This window comes from Podarcis liolepis (genome assembly GCF_965112155.1).
Source record: "Podarcis liolepis genome assembly, chromosome: 14".
In the NCBI taxonomy this organism is placed as follows: domain Eukaryota; kingdom Metazoa; phylum Chordata; class Lepidosauria; order Squamata; family Lacertidae; genus Podarcis; species Podarcis liolepis.
In genome coordinates, this window is record NC_139569.1 from 29,067,792 (window position 1) to 29,083,798 (window position 16,007).

At 43.5% G+C, this 16,007-nt stretch overlaps 1 protein-coding gene across 7 annotated transcripts in view; it reads left to right on the top strand.

Moving 5' to 3' along the window:
• The window catches only part of MEGF11 (multiple EGF like domains 11), a 336,636-nt gene that overhangs the window by 177,433 nt on the left and 143,196 nt on the right, over nt 1-16,007 (top strand). The window lies entirely within an intron of this gene.

Below are 16,007 nucleotides of genomic sequence, written 5' to 3' on the forward strand. Positions count from 1 at the left end.
AATTTTATTAATTTATCCTATTCAAAATGTTTGAAATTTATTTCTGTTGGTGTAACCTGCGATTGCCTTGGCAGGGTCTCGGCTGGCTAAACTGCTCAGGCAGAGTCAAGCAACAGTTCCCTCCATTTACAGTCTCTGTGGGTTTGAATTTGTTAAAAATCCTCATTAGAAGAAAATGCGGAAGCTTTTTTTTTAATAAAGAAAAATAGAATGTGCATTTGGCATTTTATTGCTTGTTGCCCCCAAATAATTTCCTCGTTAGGCAAAAGCGGGTGACATCACACTTGCTAACTACTAGTGAGAACTTCCCAAGTCTTTATTATTGTTGGGACAAATCCATTTATGCATAAAAGCTTCTGGGCATTGCCAAAATAACATGATCTGATTGGAATCAGGCACGCGTTCTGCACTGCAGTCTTGGGCTGGTGCCAACAGCTATACAAAGTGAGAAGGAGAATAAGCTGGAGAGCCAGTAATTCTTTCTCTCCTGGTCTTGCACACGCACAAGATGACACCCTATTTCTCTCCCTCTCTCTCTCTCTCTGCTCTGGATTAATTAATCTCTTCTCAAATAGTCAGAAACTCAGTTTAGAGTTCATGCACACCTTATTTTTGAAACCTGGATGCAAGAAAAACAGTTTTGGGTTTAAATTATAAAGTACATGCATCATCCTGAAAGCTGCATGTGCATTTAAATGTCTGGGCTACTCTGCAGTAAACACTGAAGCCAGTTCCTTTCCCAGCCACAAGTTTGATGCTTAATGGAGGGAAACCCAGTCACTTAAATACTGGCATGCTATGCACCATTGGCAATACCGTTTGCTTGTTTTGCTACTTAAACACCGGTATATTGTATATGTAGATATAAAACATAATGTAGGAATTGCATCCTTAACTCTACACTGAGAGCCAGTGTGGTGCAGTGGTTAAGAGCGGTAGTCTCCTAATCTGGGGAACTGGGTTCGCGTCTCCGCTCCTCCACATGCAGCTGCTGGGTGACCTTGGGCTAGTCACACTTCTCTGAAGTCTCTCAGCCCCACTCACCTCACAGAGTGTTTGTTGTGGGGGAGGAAGGGAAAGGAGAATGTTAGCCGCTTTGAAACTCCTTAGGGTAGTGATAAAGCGGGATATCAAATCCAAATCCAAACTGTGCTCATAAGTGGAGGAGGACTGTAGCTCCGTGGTAGAGCACCTGTTTGGCATACAGAAGGTTCCATGTTCAATCCCCATTGGACCCCAACTCCCATCACCTCTGACCTTTGCCTGGTGTGGGTGGGAAGCTGCCAGTGGATGGCTATAAAAGAAGAGTGGACCAATTTATGGAGAAGGCTCCAATGTCTACTAACTTCAATGGCTATGGTCTGCCTCCACGGTCAGAGGCATTAATGTTTCTGAGTACCAGATGTTGGGAATCACAAGTGGGGAGAGTGGTCTTGTCCTCAGGTCCTGCTTGCATGCTTCCCACAGGGTTCTGGTTGACCAGTGTAAGAACAGAATGCTGGACTAAATAGACCATTGGCCTCATCCAGCAGGCTCTCCTTATGTTCTTATGAGTTGGAGTCCAGCAACAGCTGGAGAGTGGTTAGCCCATGCCTTGGGCAATAGACACTACTAGATAATACTGATTTAGGAGGACTAATGTTCCAATGCCTTTTAATAAGACAGATTCTTATGTGTGCTTTGAAAGAAACGCTCTTTAACCATCCTGGATGTGCAGAAAATCTGTGGACAAAGTAGGAAGGAACAGATAGGTGTAGAGAGGGGGAAAGCAGTGCAGATTTTTGGCAAAAGATTTTGTTTTGTGTTCCATTGCTAAGTTCCAGGTAGCATGAGACTTGAGTCAGAATATTGGTTCATCTAGTTCAGTGTTTTGATTGGGTGAGGCTGTGCAAGGTCTGAGGCTGAAGCCTTAGCCTTGATCAAGACCCAAAATGAATCAGAGATGCTGGGATTGAACATTCACAGCCACACACCCTCCTGAGCAAAACTGTCGAGTCCTGTGAGGGATAGCTCCATTGTCAGGACTTCTGTACGTCTGCAGTCACAGCAGACGAGCAAAGAATCAAGTACAGCCTAGAACAGCTGGAATATCTTTTGCTCCTGAGAAGGATCTTGGGATTCTATGGGCAACAGAATTTAAAAAGTGGGTACCGCAAAAAAATAAAATAAACAACCCTGCAAATTCAATTTGTGGGGTGTTCTTGTGTTCCTGTTGATGCCATTTTGGATGCAAGTGTGTGAGAGGCTAGACTCCTTCTGGGTGCTTTAATTTCAGCAAATAACCATGTGAAGCATTTCCACTGCCAGAGTTGCTTAATAGGGATGATTAAAGGCCTTCCCGTTTTTAGTGCTGTCTGTCTATGTACTTGCTTCCTTGCAAATCTTAAATTCACTTTTTAAAAGAATGAAAGAAGTTCAACAAAAAATGGGGGAAGGAAAAAAAAAGTACGAGTCTGCTCATAAAAGAATGTGAATTTTTAGGAGGAAAGTAGCTATAAATGGCCCTTAGTTTATGGACTTTTCACATTGTAAAAAGCCATCTGCTATAACCATAGCCAGCTTAATTGGAATACGCTGTTCTATTAACGGGTACATGAGAGGTCTGTCAGGAAGAACTGCAAATCACCCCGCTCTTATATCTTTCCCCTTCTCCAAAGGTTTTGGGGGGGAAGAAACTCTCTTTGCAAGTGTTACATTCAGAGATGTGTTTGCATCGGTGATTTCTTGAAGGAGAAGGAAGGATCTGTTCTAAAGACAGCCAAGGTGCAGTCTGTGGAAGCCCCTGGTGTCAAGCTTTTAAAATCAAGGAAAGTTATTCTCTTGCCTTTCTTTTGCTCGGGGTGCTTAGTTTTCTCAGGCGCACCAACTCCTATGCGCGGAGGTGTCTTTGGCCCCCTAAATATCTGCTGGCAGGTGGCCAGGCCCCCTCGCTGTTGAGGGGATGGAGTAAGCTGAACGCAGTTCAGTTCAGCAGTTGGCTTCTCCTGAGTGTGAGAGCGGAAGCTGCACCACGCTGGACTCTGTGCTCTGCCTCCTCCTGATGATGCGATGTGTGTGTCATGCGTTGCATGCATGACATCAGACACGTGCGACACACACTGGGCTCATGACATCACATGCTGTGCGCTGGGCTCTGCCAATCTTTGTCACAAGATGGTGACTCTGGTTTTGCTGGAGTTAAGGACAGACAAATCTGTCAGTTTTGATTTCTCTCAGTTTCTTGCTTTACTAACCTTAAATTCAATTTTTCCTGATGCAATGCATTTTCATGCATTATTCTCACTTATATATGCATTTTTATGCACATTTTCCCCTAATGCACACATTTTTTTGAACACTGTTGGTTAGAGAACTGCATTGCAGAACTTGAAGAAGTAGGGAAGGTTATTGCTACATTTTGTTTCACGTGTTGTGTTAGGAAGTGCAGATCATGCAAGTTCATGTTAAAATACAAACCAAACCAAATTTCTTCCCCATCTCTGGCTGGAGGTAGCACTTCTCAGTTGCTGAATGGTTCTTTCTCCCGTGTTTAAAATTGCACAGAGCGGTTTAATGTGTTCAAGACTTAGAAAGTTCCTTTCCTCGCCCCCCCCCCCCACTGAAGGGTGAGCCTTTGGGGAGAGCACTGTTAGGCCATGTCTCTGCAGCTGGCTAGACTGGGAGATGGCAAAACAGATGTTACAATGATTTGTATTTTAAGGGAAATTAGTAGCTTAAGACAGCCTTCCATCACCCAGTGCCCCTCCACATGTTTTGGACTAGAACTCCCACCATCCCAGACCATCAGGCCTGCATACTGGGGCTGATGGGAGTTGAAGTCTTCAACATTTGTAAGGTCCCAAGTTGGAGGAGGATGGCCTAGCCCTAGGCCATGGAAAAGAATCCTCCTTTCCTGAAGCCTTTGGGTTTTTGTATGCTAGTTTATCTGGTTGATGACATTGGTTGTTCTCAGAAAGCCCATCTCTGTTTAACTCTCACTTTTATACATGTATTTATATAAATCAGTTTCTTAACATCTCTAAAAATTATATATTACTAAACCCTTTAGCTAGGTGCTTATAGGCTAGGGTTACCATATGTCTGGAATTTCCTGGACATAGCCAGAACACTGCAGTTGGAAGCAGTGTCTGGGTGAAATAGCAGAAATGTCTGGGAAAATATGGATGTATGGCAGCCCATATCTGCAGTGTTGTTTTTGGCGATTTCCCTTTAAAATAGCTTTAAAATTTCTTCCCCCCACCCCATCTTCAGTTTTGCTCAACAACTTTTGTGTCCGGATTTTAACTTTTTGAAATATGACAACCCTATTATAGAAACATGGAGGGTGGATGAAACCTGACATGAAGTAGATCAAATCTTCCTGCTAATAAATCAAAGCACCACCCTCCTTCCTTTGCCCTTTGATTTTTATGTCACAATTTTTCTCCTGAATTTTGGTTTTGCGATGGGTTGGCTGTAGGTTATCCCTTTTCCACTTCCAAGTTAAATGAACCTTAGAAAGTGTACTATATAATTAGAGAGGGAATGTATTTATTTGAAATAATTATATCCTGCCTTTTGATTGAATGATACTCAAGGTGGCTTGCAGCAGATTGTAGTAATATATGCAAACCAACAGAACCATCCATCTTTAGTCCCCTGGCTGATAGGTGGGGCCCAGAGTGTTCTTTCTGTCTGAAGTTCAACAGCAGGGATCATTTAGTGTCCAACTTAAGGGGTTAATTCTGTTTTTGTTAAAAGTCGACTGGCCAAGATGCATTGCTTAGCAACTGGTCAGCGTGGCATAATCTTTCCAGAGGTGGCACATACTCTGATTGGTGGTACCATTCTGAGGTTTCCTTTGTGAGTTTCAGCATCTTCTTGCTATGTACTAGGCATGGACTAAAAAAACCCCCAAACATCTCTGTTCCTTTCTCCTCAAATTATCCACTGATACGCCAGTGTGGTGTAGTGGTTAAGAGTGGTAGTCTCCTAATCTGGGGAACCGGGTTCGTGTCTCTGCTCCTCCACATGCAGCTGCTGGGTGACCTTGGGCCAGTCACACTTCTGTGAAGTCTCTCAGCCTCACTCACCTCACAGAGTGTTTGTTGTGGGGGAGGAAGGGAAAGGAGAATGTTAGCCGCTTTGAGACTCCTGAAGGGGAGTGAAACTCCTCTTCTTCTTCTGATACATATTTTTCAATGTTGATTTATGCTGCTTTCCTTCTAATAGTCTCAGAATTGATAGGTTTGAGTCCAGCTTCTACAACAAATTTAGATAGGATGTTTGCTCATATCACACAAATTGGATTGTGTGTGGTGCAGGTTCACCTCGGTGCCTTTCCCCCTTGTGCCAGAGGTGGCTTGTCAACAGGAAGAAGGCTTGCTAGTGATTAGGACATAGGTGACCAATGTGATTCCTTCCAGATGTTGTTGGACTACATTTCCCATAAAACCTCATCACTGGTCACACTGGCTGAGGCTGACAGGAATTGGAATCCAGCAACACTGGCTGTTCCTGATTTAAGGTGACTTATTAGCTAGCTGTAAATGCCTACTTGCCTTTTCATTCTTGATCGTGATTGTGGTTCATGAGGAAATGCATAGATTGAGTGACGTAGTAAATGGTGCTTTCATATTCTTGGGAAAAACGCAGAGTGTATAGCTGGAGGGAGTGCATACCGATTAACTGCTGAGGGTCATATTCAACGAATTTGTGGAGAAGGGAAGTAATAGAACCACTATATTCTTCCAGGGAAGGGACCCCAATGGCCATCTAGTTCAACCCCTTGCAATGCAGGAATCAGCAAAATCATCACTGACAGGTGGCTACCCAACCTCTGTTTCAAACCTCCAATGAAGGACAGTTCCACACCTTCCTAGGTAGTCCATTCCACAGTCAAACAGCCCTTGTCAGAAAGTTATTCCTGATGTTTATTTGCAATCTCCTTTCTTGTCATTTGAATCCATTGGTTTTGGTCCTACCCAATGGAGCAGCAGGAAACAAGATTGCTCCATCTTTCATGTGACAGCCCATGTGACAGATATTTGAAGATGACAATCACCCACCTCTCAGTCTCTTCTTCTCCAGGCTAAACATCCCCAACTCCCTCAACCATTTCCCCCATTTTAATTTGGGACAGGTTGAGTTTTTTGCTCTTCACGCCATATTTTTCTGAAATGGGATTTAAGCAGAATTCCTCTAATCAGAGGAACACCTGATTTGTGTATATGTTTTTTGTTCCCTTTGCCTTTTGGGAAACATCTGTGATAAAATTTAATTTTGTTGTATTTACAGCAAGATCAATTGCCTGATTAAAAAGCAATGGTTCCCACTGACTGACCTTGTAGAATGTCAGCTCTGGAACTCTGGATATCTGTTGGAAGATTGTTATGGCATAACTCTCTCTGCTGGTGTATGACGGTCTATTGATTGAAATAACCTTACGTACAAATGAGTCTATAACTGGAGTTCTCGTTGATTTTTTTCTGTTGGATTTTTATTTGATACCCTTCAATGTCAGGCAAGGAGCACTTTGGCGTGGAGAGTTGCATATAGCGAAAGCTTGTCTTGTGTGAAAAATTCCAACGTCAATGCCTGTGGTGAATGGACCATTTCTGAAAAATCCCCTTGCCCTACAGTAGAGATTCAACGATAAGAGAGTCATTGTCATCAGTTATGGTCCACCCCCGAGATCTCACATCCCCATAATAGCTTCTTCAAGCCTTATTGGCTGATCAGTTTTTCGGAAACTGCATTAGTTGAGGAGAGAAGGCATGTTTTCCCTTTCTGGCAGTGCATCATCCTTTATCTGGGGAAGGAGATAAAGGATGATGTTAAGCACTGAGGTTTTATTCTAACTAAATGAGCAAGATAGCTCTGCTTCCCCCCCTTAGGTATAGCAATTAAGAATTTATATAGCTATTCATTCTAGATAATAATGTACAGAAACTGTTTTGTGCACTCTCGCCCTTTGCTGTTAGATGGGAATAAAAGAGCAGCATTGTCTGTTGCAAGATAGCTCTTCTTTGCATGGTTGATGCCAGCAGTGGCAAGTCACTCACACACTGACCTTGGCACCTTCCTCTCACATGTGCTCTGTGACAGCTTAAGGACATGAGAACAAGCTGCTGGGTCAGGGACAAAGGCCCATCTAGACCAGTATCCTGTTCTCATGATGGCCAACCCAATGCCTGTTGGAAAGCACTCTGCTCACCACCTGTTTGCCACAACTGGTATTCAGAGGCATACTGGTATTCAGAGACAGACTGCCTCTGACAGTGGGAGTAGAACATAGCCATTGTGGTTAGTATCCAATGGGAGGATTATCATTTATCTAACCCTCTTTTTAATACCATCCAAGTTGATGGCCATTCCTTCATCTTGTGGGAGACAATTCCATAGTTTAGAGATTGTGCAGGTGTGCTCTGTATTCCTGGCATCATAAAAAGGCATTAGTGGTGGATCTGTTCTGCTTTATCAGTTGTTCTGCAATGCTTCCCCAGTGTTGCCACATTATGGCCATCTGGAGGGGCAACTCTTGAACTAGAGTGGAAGGGAAGAGGGAAGAAAAGAACTTCAAAACATTTGTGGTATGAAAAATAATGGGATTTCAGCAGGAAGTTACAGGAAGCACACTGCTTGGAAATGGGGCAGTATGACCACCCTGAAATCTTTGAAGGTGTAAATAGTATAGAAAGCGGGATTGCATCTAGCATTATGAGCACAAATCATCCTCAGTGCAGAAGGAAGGACATCTGGAGGGGCCTAGAGAGTCTTGTGGAATCTTAAAGACTAACACGCTTGTTATGGGGCAGATCTTTGCGGACTACGGTTGGCTGCAGCGGATGAGCTCTGTGAACAGACTACAATCCACTCTGCTGCTTCTCTGCATCTAATCTACAGATCAATTTGCACATTTCTTGTATATGTGGCAGTTAATTTTCCAGTGTCAGCCCTGATAAGGATGTGTGACACAGATACCAAGAAATTTCACCAGACCGGTGTTACTTTGGATACCCAAGACACAATTATTTTTAATAGGAATACTAAAATGAGAGGCATGTTTTTTCTTCTTCTCTCTCTCTCTCTTTCTTTAGCATTGGTTGAAGGCTATTTTGATCAGATCCCAAGTGAGCAATAAGCAGGCATCCTGTTTGCAATTGTAGGGTAAATAAGTTCACATTGACTGGAAATCCCACCCTCTGCCTTGGCAAGTCAAAAGGGTTTTATCATTCATTCATTCATTCATTCATTCATTCATTTATACCCCACCTTTCCTCCAAGGAGCTCAATGTGGCATATATAGTTCTCCTCCTCCCCGTTTTATCCTCACAGCAACCCTGTCAGGTAGGCTAGGCTAAAAGACAGTGAGTGGTCCAAGGTCACCCAATAAACTTCATAGTTGAGTGGGGATTCGAACCCTGGTCTCCCAGGTCCTGGTCCAACACTCTAACCACTGCACCACACTGGCTCTTTTGTGATGGAACTGTATTTTAGAGAGTGGTAGAGCTCTCCTGATCCAGGCAGCAGTAGAGTGGGGTGCATCCTCCCTCTCCTTCTAGAATATAAGAAGAGACCAGCTGCTGGATCAAGCCAAAGGTCCGTCTAGTCGAGCATCCAGTTCTCACAGTGGCCCACCAGGTGTCTCTGGGAAACCTGCAAGCAGGGCATGAGCACAACAGCATTTTCCCCATCTAAGATTGCCAACAGCTGGTATTCATTGTGTGTCAAGGCCCCTTGACAACCTCATTCCCTAGGTATTAAATAACTAGACAATACACAGAATACAGTGGTACCTCAGGTTAAGTACTTAATTCGTTCCGGAGGTCTGTACTTAACCTGAAACTGTTCTTAACCTGAAGCACCACTTTAGCTAATGGGGCCTCCTGCTGCTGCCACACCGCCGGAGCACGATTACTGTTCTCATCCTGAAGCAAAGTTCTTAACCTGAAACACTATTTCTGGGTTAACCTGAAGCGTATGTAACCTGAAGTGTATGTAACCCGAGGTACCACTGTATTGGTTTTATAGGATCAAATAAGGCCACAGCTTTATTGGTTACAGTTGTGAAGGTTTTGGCCATAGGCATTGGGGTAAGCAGCCCTGTACACCACTCTAGCCCACCTGCTGGCATTTTCTCTAAGGGTAAAGGCAACTGGGAGGGATGCCCTGTGACCTATATCAAATCGGGCATCCCCCAAGTGGTCCCCATTGGAGGAGTGGTAAGTCACTAGCATTGAACAGGAGCCACTCCTCCTGGATCCTTTTAACAGTATACCCTTACCCATAGAGGGGCAGGTGGAGACTACAACCTCCCCTCCACCCAAGATCTAAGCTCACCCAATGACTATCCACTTTACAAAGTTGTGTCGATTGCTATGAGGTAGGTGAAAACCAAATGGCCAGTGCCAATTTGCCCAAGTGGGAAAATTCCTGCCCAGCCCCGAATACAACAATCGACATTGTCCATAGCAAGGTTGTAGCATCTGCAAAAACCCTGAATTGAGGGAGGGTGGGTGAGAGAACTGGCGAAACAAAAGAGGCCAAATGGCCTGGCAGGCCCACAATATATCCTGGCCTTGGGTACCGTGCCAAGTGCTGCCATTAGACAGTTGGTCCTGACCCCAGGGGAATGCCCACAAAGTCCTGCTGCCATTGGCCAATTTGGTGGCAGGCAGACTATCTGGTTTACTAGGGAGGCCCGGGGCCTGCCCACAAAGCCACCCACCCTAGAAGGCGAATGGACCTGCCTCTGAAAGTGAAGGTAGAAAATGAGGCATCGTGGCTAATTTAGGAACTGAGCCCTCAGACTCACTATGGCTTTACTAACTGAAGTGTGATTAACAAGTATATTATGTGAATGTGTATGGTAACTATTCACTGGTCTGCTTCTATTATTTTGTCATTTATCAGCAGGGTAAGTAACTCCAGTTAGTCTCATTTTGCTTAAACAGATATAGTTTAGTAGCCAATTGCAGTCTACTTTGCCCTTCAGAAAATACCACTGCTGCTAGAAATCTTTCTCATTAGAATAAAAAATGAATGCTTGGTGGGTGGCTTATATTTTTTGCTATTACAAAGATATAGTTCCCAGGCTGTAATGTTTTGCAGCAAGTTTCGTAAAGGAGAAAAAGCAGTTGTTGTTGTTGTTGTTGTTGTTGTTGTTTGTTAGCCACTTTATCTTGCCCAAAACGACTTACAACCAAACTTACAACAGTTACTTTCATTATCTCTTGGCTGTCTGCACCGAGATTTTCATTAACTAAGCAGCATAAATAGACCTAAGTCACACGCTCCTGCGTCCTTTATTGGTACCAGCATGGTTACAGTTAGCAAATGTAGGGTTATGTTTAATAAGTGTTCAAGAAATTTAAATAGATGTTTAACAGCCACCTGAGTAATTCCTTGTATCTACTGTTGTATGACTGGTTCAGTTGGACTAGCTAGGCACATTATAATGAGATACAGGGAGTCCTGGGTAGCTCTGTCAGTTTCTGCTTGCAGAAAAATGCACATGTGTGCAAGGGACAACAAGGAGATGGTAGTTGGGATCCTATCACCCCTTGGTGCAGCTTCAGGTGGGCCAACTCCAGGGGCAAGTGCTTAAGAACATAAGAATAGCCTGCTGGGCCAGGCCATTGACCCATCTTGTTTTCACAGCGGCTGAGGAGATGCAATGGGACCTGAATGCAAGAGCACTCTCCCTTTCTGCGGTTTCCAGCAACCGATATTCAGAAGCACTGCTGCCTTCGACCGTGTAGGCAGAGCATAGCTGTTACATAACTTGTTGTTGTTGTTGTTTAATCATTTAGTCGTGTCCGACTCTTCGTGACCCCATGGACCAGAGCACGCCAGGCACTCCTGTCTTCCACTGCCTCCCACTGTTTGGTCAAACTCATGCTGGTAGCTTCGAGAATACGGTCCAACCATCTCATCCTATGTCGTCCCCTTCTCCTTGTGCCCTCAATCTTTCTCAACATCAGGGTCTTTTCCAGGGACTTCTCTTCTCATGAGGTGGCCAAAGTATTGGAGCCTCAGCTTCAGGATCTGTCCTTCCAGTGAGCACTCAGGGCTGATTTCCTTCAGAATGGATAGGTTTGATCTTCTTGCAGTCCATGGGACTCTCAAGAGTCTCCTCCAGCACCATAATTCAAAAGCATCCATTCTTCGGTGATCAGCCTTCTTTATAGTCCAGCTCTCATTTCCATACATCACTCTTGGGAAAACCATAGCTTTAACTATATGGACCTTTGTTAGCAAGGTGATGTCTCTGTTTTTTAAGATGCTGTCTAGGTAACCAGTAGTCATATATTGCCTTGTCACCCATGAAAGAAACTAAGGTGGCCCAAAACAGGTGAAAGCTCCAAATGCTCTTTCTGGGTCTTGTTCTGCGTGATATATATGTGCGTTGATTACCAGACTCATCCCATGTGCTCTGGGCAGGTTGCGCCAGTGTCGTAAAAAAAATGGCCAGGCCCATCATTGTTTCCAGCGGGTCAAAATCTAAGCAGGTAACAGAAACTGGTTTGGGGAACAAATGACAACTGGACCAACTCAAAAGTTTCTTGCTATCTTTGGTGGGGCAGAGCAGGAGTCGATTATGGGCAACCAAATGTGTGTGGTGATTATGAAAGACATCCATCAGCTAATGAGATCATCAACATCATCATTTCTTTGAGCAAGACATTCCCCATGGAACGTTGCAGATTGGTTTTGAAACTTCCCTTGGTTCCAAAAGCTGTTTGGCATACAGATGTTCAAGAAACAAAAGCAAGATGCATTTTCCTTTGGATCTTGGCCCTAATCTGTTTTGTAACCCTTACTTCTGAAAATTAGATCTGACAAGTCCCCTGCGCTCATTCACGCTGGCCTGTCTTTGCTCCCTCTGAGGCTGGTCTCATTGGTAGGGCTCGCTAATTTGTATCATAACAAGTCTGCGGAATTCAATTTGGGAAGCGCCAAAGCCGCAGATAATGCTCTGGCTTTTTATTTGTTAAGGTCGGATGCATCAGTTCGTAGCATTGAGTTTTGCCGGTGCGCAAACGACTGCCGAGGGTGTCAGTCCCGTTATTGTTTTCTTCTCCTCCCCAACAGGAAATCGATGGTGTCAGGAATGTGCGGATCAGTCTGCAGTTTGCAATCAATGAGCTCTGATTAAAGTGGTTGTGTCTGTTGGGTAAATTTGCTGCATCATAATTAGAATTATTAATTAAAAATAGGAAATCAATTGACACAAATTAAACCACAAAGAAATTTTGTTTTATTGCTTTGACATTGTCATCTCCAGAGGCCCCAATAACTGTGGCAACCAGAGACGTGACTGCAGCCAAATGTCATTTAAAAAAAAAGAAAAAGACAACCTTAAACAATGCTAAAGTTTTTTCTTTTTCTTTATAATAGCTTGGCACGGAGCCACTGTTCCAACATATGAAAAGCTTGCTGCTGATTAAGTCCCACATCTCCCAAAAGTACAAGAATTGGGTCTGGAAGCTTTAGTTAATTTAATTATGATATTTAGTTTAATTTGGGATAGGGAAGCTGTGGCCCTCCAGGTGCTTTTGAACTACAGCTCCCATCATCCCTTACCATTGGTTGTGCTTGCTGAGGCAGATGGGAGTTGGAATCCAACAAAAATCTGGAGGACCACAGGTTCCCTATCCCTGCTTCAGTTGACTGATCAACACGGTGAGCCAATTTTTTAACAGAGTGCAAACTTTAAATAGTGGTGCTTCAAGGACCCCCTTGTTTGATTCTGAAGGGTGTTTTGTTTTTGATGAAAAATAATATGTGGAAGGTGACCTCCTAGGCATGAATGGTAGCTAAATCATAGAGGATTTTACAATTTCTTTACCATGAGTCTTTGGAAATGGGTTTTTGCCATGTATAGCTATTTGCTATGGTTTTAGTAAGGGCTTTTTTCAGTCAGAACTCACCAGAGTTGGGCTCCAGCACCTCTCAGGTGGGTGCCATTGCCATTCTAAGAGAACAAGGGAAAGTTCATGGTGAGCTCCAGCACCTCTTTTTCTAGAAAAATAGCGCTAGTTTTAGGCATGCTTTAAATGTATTTCCTGTTTTGTGTTTTTAACTGTTTTAAATAGTCTATTGGACATTACCTTAAGATGGTTGTATAGAAGGTGATGAATACACCTACAGTGATGATGGTGTTGATAATAATAGTAGTAGTAGTAATAATAAGAATAATAATTTCTAAAGTATCTCAAAATGGTGTGGGCTATATTCAATGTAGCACTAAGTTAAAATCGCATAGTAATATACTTGATTCTCCATTGAAATATTTTGTGCCCATGGAACATTGATGCTCAAGGTTGCTGGCTACTTCGTTGCACCATCAGTTGCACAATCTGTTGTGCAATGATTTTCTGCTCATTGTGCATTGCATGCTTCTGTTGCATAACATTAAAACTCAGCTACCCAGTAGCACAAAAGCCCTTGCACTTGTGGATAGCAAATGTTGGACTGAAATTGCTAAGACAGGAAATAAATTCATTTCAACTGAATACTACCATCTTCTGAAAAATGACCATTCTCTTTCTAAATGATGCAGTCACTCTAATTTGTAATTCGAATGTTCAGGGCCACATGTGTGAATTGAATGGTTGTGAGCCATTATTAAAAATGAGCATGGCAAGATTTGAAGGATCAAGTGTGCAAGTATTCCACAAAGAGCAGCTTTATGACTCTTTTGCTATATTAATGACTCTCTTGCTATATTGCTGTTTGTAATGCCATTTAGTGCTTTCCAGCCTTCTGCTGTGGAGTTTCATTAGCCTGTGTTGTAATGGACAGAGTTTCTTGAACAATTTTCCTTTGTGTATTTGTCCCCCACTCCACCTCCTGCAACAGATTTGTGTCGGTATTAGAAACTCTCAATTTCAGTCTCATTCTTTCTCATTTTTTAGTCTTCAGTTCGGTTCACGCCCTTTCTGCATCTGTTAGTGATTCGTGTGTGTGTCTGTCTGTGTCTGTCTGTGTCTGTGTCTGTGTCTGTCTGAAAGTTTCTTTTAATATACATATTTCTCTTAGCAATTTTCCCTAATAAATCATTCAAGCGATTTTCCTGTGCACCTGGTATTCTGGGGTATACTGCCTCTGATAGCAGAGTTAGCACAGAGTACATAAAGAGCTCCCTTGCAGGTCATTGGCCCATCTAGCCCAGCATCCTGTTCTCCCAGGCACCCCAGTGGCAAGCTCACAAGCAAGACCCGAGCTCAACAGCACTCTGTACACTTAATATGCACCAAAACAATACAATGAGGGTGCTGCTAATGTCAGTGGGTGGGGGTAGGTGCTGCCATACTAAAAGTGTGGAGGTACATGTTATGTGGCACTTGTTGTTTATTCCACTGTAACATGTGTGGTCTCCAGAAAATATGTACAGTGGTACCTCGGGTTACATACGCTTCAGGTTACATACGCTTCAGGTTACAGACTCCGCTAACCCAGAAATAGTGCTTCAGGTTAAGAACTTTGCTTCAGGATGAGAACAGAAATCGTGCTCCGGCAGCATGGCGGCAGCAGGAGGCCCCATTAGCTAAAGTGGTGCTTCAGGTTAAGAACAGTTTCAGGTTAAGAACGGACCAACGGAATGAATTAAGTACATAACCCGAGGTACCACTGTATATGTTTGTCCAGCCATCCTTTCTCCCATATACCTGTTTTATAAAGTTCTGTATTATTTGAGGATGAAATGTTAAAGATGTCTGGTGATGTTTATTGCTTTCGCTTCCCACGAAAGAGAAGTGAGATTCAAACCTACAGTCTCTGTAACACGTTCCAGTTGTGTAAACTTTGCTTAACCCATTGAGCCACAGAGTTCTGGATGCAGTCTTTGCAAGCTCATGGGGGTTAATTTTGGCTCTTGTCTGGGTAGCTTGTTGTTTTCTGTGCACATTTATTCAATGAAAAGGAAATCATAGAAATATAGAACTGGAAGGGGCCCCAAGGGCCATCTAGTCCAACTTCCTGCAATGGAGGAATTGCAATTAAAGCATTCCTGACAAGTGGTCATCCAACCTCTGCTTAAAAACCTCCAAGGAAGGAGAGCCCACCACCTTCTGAGGGTGTTCATTCCACTGTCAAACAGCGCTTACTGTTAGAAAGTTTTTTCTTAAAAAAGAAGCAATGAAGACATCGTCGGTTTAAACACTGAAAGGCACCGAGCTGCTGGTGTGCAAATGAGGAAGTGAAAATATTTTAAATCTTGCATTCTGACAGGTTTAAATGGCTAGATCATGGGGTGGTTGAGCAGGGCTGTCTGTTAAGACCTCGGTGGCGACTGAGAACATATGGAGACCAAAGGAGAGCTCTTTCAGACATGTTTGATCGCAACTCTTGAGTGCCTCAGAATTAATCTGCAAAGCTTTGGCGCTGTGTGAGAAATTTATACTGAGCCCAATGTAAATAGCGTGAAATGTGGCAGATCAGCTGCAGTTGATTGAGGGATGGAGGCAGCGGCAGCAATAGCCTGAGCAAAACAAGCCCCGCAAGAGACATAATTTGGAGTGCTCCCGCAATGAGGAAGGCTCCAAAAAATTCATTAAGCCTTGAGAAAATAAGGACTTTTACTGTGCCAAATGATTCATGCTTAGTAAAAGAATTGGCCTGTCATCCCTGTTTCAGGGAAGGGCCATAGCTCATTGGCAGTGTGTCTGCTTTGCAAGGAGAGGGTTCCAGGTTCAATCTCTGACAGATTTGGGAGAGGCTCCTGCTGGAAACCCTGGAGAGCTGCTGCCAGTCAGTGTAGACAGTACTGAGCTAGATGGACCAAAGGCCTAACTCAGTATAAGGCAGCTTCCCATGTTCCTACAGTGGTTGTGCTCCTAGCACAGTTGACAGACAATGACCTGCAAGGAAAACCTCAAGAGAAAAACCACTTTCTCTTCTTGGAGTGGAAAGCTCAGGGAAGTTTTTGTAGGACACATTTCCTATTGGGGAGACTTGTGGGGGGGGTCTGTTTCTGGGGAAATAAATTAGCATTCTCAATATTCATTGGGCTGTTTTGGAGT